Raw genomic sequence first — 6,079 nt, 5'->3', positions numbered from 1 at the left:
CGAGACAGAGGAGAATGGATGGTCTTCTATTCGTCCCTATAAACATTGTGAGGGTGCAATAAAAAGCTTCGCAGTTTGTCTAAAAAACATAAAATAAGAGACTAAAGTTTTCTTTTGAAAGGAAAAGAGACTAAGTTGAAACAGACGCTCACTTCCATGAACATCGCACGCAGTACGCACGCGGGCCATTTCCAAGCTAACTAATGGCGCCCGGCCGACGACGGAGTACAGCTAGTACAGTACTCGCTGCCAAACGCCTACGTGAGAGACCCTCGTGAGCCCAGCTATACAACCTCCTCTCCTCCTCCCGTCCTTGTTCACTCCGCAGCGGAATTCCCCTTTCTCCACTGCTCAGTCCCCCGGACCGCCGGACCTCTCCTCACCTTGCCATGGCAGCCCATATCGCCGGCATGTAGACCGAGGTGAGGCCCTTCCCTTCCCCTCACTTCTAGTCGTGTGGTTGTGGATTTTGGCCTGAGTTGGCATTTGACTTTGCCTTGGCGTGGTCGACGTCGATCCAGTGTGTGGTGGACGAAGACATGTTTGAGGAGCTGCGGGAGGAGGGCACCGCCGTCGAGGTCTCCCGCCTCTTCATCAATGACGCCCACGAGATCATCGACGACATCGACACCCTGATGTCCGTACGACGCAGCAGCTCATGCGGTGCACCTCTAGGTGATGACCGATTGACCATCATGAACCCTTTCTCTCTCTTCCACCCGCTTATTTTTAACTCAATGTTTGTTTGTCCGCTGCGTCGATGTCGTGCGATTCAGATCTGTTTACTGTATTGGGCAAAGGATTCATATATGTCGGTTGCACTGCCCCATAGGCGTAATTAGAAGAGTCGAGTTTAGTTGTGTTCAGTGTAACGGAGTTACCGGTATCCCGATGAATATCAATGTTATGATGAGGATAAACTGTTGTAGTTTCTCGAATATTCCTGGTATTAATGATCTGCTATTCTGTGTATCACTAATGGTGTTTCTTCTAGTATTAATGATCTCCTATTCTATGTATCACTAATGGTGTTTTTTCTAGTTTGTCCACGGAATCGATGTCGTGCAATTTAGATCTGTTTATTATACTGGGCAAAGGATTCTATTTGTCACAAAAAAGAATGTTGCTTGCACTGTCATGTAGCCATAATTTGAAGAATCGAGTTTAGTCGTGTTTCCTGTAACTGAGTTATCGGTATCCCAGTTAACGTCAGTAGCATGATGAGTATAAAGTTGTCGTTTTTGTGAACATTTCGGGTATCAATGATATGCTGCTGTGCATATCACTAGCGGTGGTTTTTCTTGTTTGTCCACGACGTCGTTGTTGTTTTTATTCGGGTGCGTCGGCATAGGGTGTGTAGCTCATGGGGCATGACCGCATAAGGTTCGTGTTGTTTGCGGCCGCCGTTGTATTAGCCATACATAGAAGAGCTGAGTTTAGTTATATATCTCATGTAATGGAATCGTTGGTACTCTTGCCAATGGTAATGGTATAGCTTGGTGAGGGCAACTTTTGTCGTTTTGAGAATGTTTCTTATACTATTGAATCTTCAGTTTAGGCAATGTCATTATTTTAGGTCGACAATGAACAAAGTATGGCTGGTATTAATGATCTGCTATTCTACATAACGGTAATGGCCATTTTTTCGACTTCTCCACCTGAATGTTGTTGTTTCTATTCAGATGTGTCAGACGGCGGGTGTGTACGTCATGGGCGTTATTTGGCTGTCGTATACCCAAAATTAGAAGACGTGAATTTAGTTATGTTTTCTGTAGCAGAATTTTTGGTATTCATGACGATGTTAAGGTCCGGCAAGAAAGACTTTGTCATTTTGTAAACATTTCTGGTACTACTATCTGCTATTTTACGTAACACCAATGGTGCTTTTTCTGGTTCATCAAATAATTTGTTGAGTTGACAATCATGATACGAAATGGCTCCTTGAGGATATTATTGAGTTGACGTCTCAGTTTATAATAAGTTCCTAATTTCCTGATCTGCATTTTTTTTTTGCATGTTTCAGTGTTGGTGCACAGCAAGTGAACCTCGCCTGCATGCACTTCGGCAATTTCAATGCCATAAAATATAAAGAAGGGTCAGAACTCAATAGCTTATTACATATGTTACACAAAAATTATTGGCAGCATTATTTTTCAATGTCTCTATTTAAACCTGCCAACTCATGTTGTCTTTTTGGCCGTTATTTACAGCTCATACCAATCTAACATTATTAAGAAGTAACCATGCTTTGCTTTTTCAGTTCATCTGCATTCACATTGTTGATATTACTCGGTTCATTATCTGAATATTCTAATCTTTGATGATTCTTTTGTAATTTATTGGCTCTAGACTTCTGTTTACAGCACAACTAAACTCTTATATGGCTAGAGATTTTTCTTTTTCGAAATATACGGCATTTCATCTCAGTTCTATTAACCTCTTCAGAATTTGACCGTGTGGTGTTTTTTGCATTATTTCAGGTGCCTCGTGTCCTTGGCTCTTGTTAGGAATGAGTTCTTTATTGTGCGACATGAGTTGGAGGTCATGATCGAGGTAGCACCTTATGTGCCTAACGTTAATCTTATTCTTTTGACGTTTGGTTTTGGAGCACTTAGTTGGAGGTACTGGAAATTCTCATTTTGCTGTTGAATGATTATCCTGTAATTTTTTCATCACCTTTGGTAGATGTACATGGTAGCTCTAAAAAAGTGGCAGAACTTCTTATTTCCTAGCTTAAATGAAGCTTCGCGAAATGCCCAAATAAGAAACTAGCCAACTTGTAGCATGGCTGATTAGTGAAACCATGTGCCTTGAGCACCATTATGTGCCATAGACTTATCTTAATCATTTTTCAGAAGGTACTTATCTTAATAATTGACCTATTATTCATCTTTTGATGCAGCTCGAAGAGCAGATCGCGACATGTGGTCCTAACTCCTAAGTAGCGGCAAGTGAAGGGGGAAGAGCGTGGCCCCATTCAATCCCTTGCATTGTGGTGTCCATGTGTCTCTGAGGATATAGTGCTTTTTCAAAGGTTGTCTGGCACTAAGCGGTGTGTGTGTAAAACTTAAATGAATATTCTCGCGTCCGAACTTTGGGCTCGTAATCCTGTGAACTAAAATTGTTGTCCTGTGTTAATGTCTGTTTGTCTAGTCCATGTTCATTTTTCTGAGAGGAATCAAGTCCATATTCTAGTGTGTCGTGGATGTGTTGCCGGCCCGCCTACAGGCTGTGTGTAAAACCTGTACCTGGTTGGTTGGTCCTCTAGTGACTATGTTTTGCTGTATGTTGTGTTCGTTTTTCTCTATAAGCTAGTCTTGTTGTTGGTTGCTGTACCTAGATGGTAGCCAATCACCATATTTTGACATGTTAAGCATGTCTTTTTGGTCTGGAATCTTTAGCATGAACCTCTTATAAGAGTACCGCGGCACCACGAGCAGTAGCCGGAGGAGGGGCAGAACAGAGGGGATAGCCTGCAGGGCCACATCCAGTGACCACAAAGCTGTCGATTCGTGGGGCGGCGTGAAGAGCATCTCTGGCTTATGTATGTTTGCGTTGGTACGAAAAGTCTGGGCTAATTAAGTCACCAATTATAGCTCTAACTATGAATTATGGAACAGCATACTACTCCTAGGCCACAACGTTATTTAGACAACCCTGAATCACGAACAGGGCATTGAGATTGTTGTTACTGCTCCTGGCAGTGGTGGTTCAGACCTGGTTGATCCTGGGGACAGGTTGTTTGATTGGAGTCACATCGGATTTTCTCTATCAAGTGCAATAGTAGCAATACCCGGGCATAGCTGCAGTATATAAAACGCTTGTAGCATTTGGAATCAAAAGGTATCATCATCATTGAGTGGCCTCCGGACATACTTGGGCCAGTTACTATTATACATAAAATTCTGGCCAGGTAGAGATGATTTTCATGATATATGAGTTCTCACTCTATCATCCTACTCATTGGTGAAACGTGTCATGGGAGACCTTATTTCAGGGAAGCATAAAACAATTGGTGAAATGTGATGGTCGTTCATCTGAAAACAAAGTTGAGAAGACAAATTATCTATGGGCGATTTAGATAAGCATGGATGCTTCTGCGATTTGATTTTTGTAGATGGAATAAATTGTTTATACCATTCTTCTATTTGTAGTTTGTAAATAACATGAATCCAGTTCTTAGGCATAAACAAGTGCCACCTCAGTGGAGAAAGACAGTTCACTCACTAATGTGGTGATGTCAAACATTTGAATTGCGTATGGAGGATCTTTCATCGCAAATAGCAAAGTTTGATAGGGACTTACTTTAATCGGTCATGAAAAATATCTGCAGTTCTGATCTAGAATTGGCATAACTGAATGTCCAAAACCACATAAATGCATTGCTTGATTGCTTGAAGATTTAATAACTAACACAATGGCGTATCAGTTGCATATGGCCAACCATGGACATCATATTCTTGTTTCGTGGTAATGTATGACACTCAGCTGTATGTTACAACGTGGCAATGATTCAGGAGACAACGGATCCACCTTCTTGTCTGGGGGCCAACACACCTCGTTCCTATGATGGCAGTGGCGGATCGGCACAAACATAGGTGGAGGGGGTCATGGCAGAGAGCAGGTCGGGCGACTCCTCCTTAACAATTCGCGGTGAAGTAGTGTGTGAAGGAGAGAGGGCGCCATGGCGAAGATGAGGTGGGTGTCATTCGGTTATAAAGGAGAGGGCTCTAGCGATAAATGTCCCACTACAGCACGAAACTAAGCGAGAAGGGGAGGGTCCTGTGGGAAAAATGATGGGTGCACTGTGGGCTGGGATTTTTGTGTTCGGACCGCGTGTCGAAGATAACATGGCGGATAGTGTGGACTATCATATCTCTTCTCCACATATGGGTTGGATTTGGGGGATGCCGGACTATCACGGTTGAATTTTGGAGAGTCCGCTGGGCACCTGTTAGATATCTAAATACGCCTGGACGTATGAGGAAGAAATAATCTTCGACCTTAGAGACAGCCTTAATTATTTATTTATATGCATTCTATCCCACAGGAACGCTTCGGCATTCTACTAGTAAAGGAAGCTTGACAGTGTAAACGAAAGCTAGCAGACTTAGTTGTTCGTTGTGCAATGTACGGACTGGCCCATTTTGGGAGCGGCCTTGGTGTGCAGAGCCCATACCGCAACCTTGATTGGACGGCCGTCTCGAGTCGACCAGAAACCGACGCTCGCTTCCGTGGACACACAACCGGTGGCTCCATGCATGCATGCATCGCACGCAGTACGCACGCGGGCCGTTTCCAAGCCAACTAATGACTCCCTGCCGACGACGCAGTACAGCTAATACAGCACTCGCTGCCAGCCAAACGCCTACGTGATAGACCCTCGCGAGCCCAGCTATACAACCTCCGCTCCTCCTCGATCCCGTCCTCGTTCGCTCCGCATCCGCAGCCGAATTCCCCCCATCTCCACCGCTCAGTCCCCCGGACCGCCGGACCACTCCTCGCCTTGCCATGGCAGCCGCAGCACTGAGAGCCCGGCTCAACGCCCACATCTCCAGAATGTATGCCGAGGTGAGCCCACTCCCCTCCTCTTCAGTCGTGTGGTTCTGGGTTTTGGCTTGGCTGGCCTCCGGCTGACTTGGCCCTTGCCTTTGCCTTGGCGTGCGTGGTCGATGTCCATCCAGGGTGTGGTGGAGGAGGAGACCTTCGAGCAGCTGCGGGAAGACGGCACCGCCACCGAGCTCGCCCGCCTCTTCATCAACGAAGCCTACGAGATCCTCCACGACATCGACATCCGGATGTCCGACCTCACGCCCTCTATCATCTCTCCCTCTGCTCTCTGTCTCGGGTACTGACTCATCTTCATTATCTGCTCTTGAATTCGCAGGGAGGAGCCGGAAGTGGACATCGACGAGGTGGAAGCCCTGACGCAGCAGCTCATGGAGTGCGCCTCCAGGGGATAGATGACCATCATCAACACATTCTCTCTCTTCCACCAGCTTCTTTTTCATTATAATGCTTGTTGGCCCGCGATTCGGATCTGTTTGTACTTGGCACTGTCGTGTGGCCGTAATAGAAG

The 6,079-nt window shown here is 45.3% G+C and overlaps 1 pseudogene; it reads left to right on the top strand.

Moving 5' to 3' along the window:
• Positions 1 to 2,941, top strand: part of LOC119283742 — a 53,228-nt pseudogene extending 50,287 nt beyond the window's left edge.
• The last annotated feature ends 3,138 nt before the right edge of the window (positions 2,942 to 6,079 follow it).

This window comes from Triticum dicoccoides, chromosome 4A, assembly GCF_002162155.2.
Source record: "Triticum dicoccoides isolate Atlit2015 ecotype Zavitan chromosome 4A, WEW_v2.0, whole genome shotgun sequence".
In the NCBI taxonomy this organism is placed as follows: domain Eukaryota; kingdom Viridiplantae; phylum Streptophyta; class Magnoliopsida; order Poales; family Poaceae; genus Triticum; species Triticum dicoccoides.
Note: the sequence above shows the minus strand (reverse complement) of the source record. Positions and strands in the feature narration are given on the sequence as shown.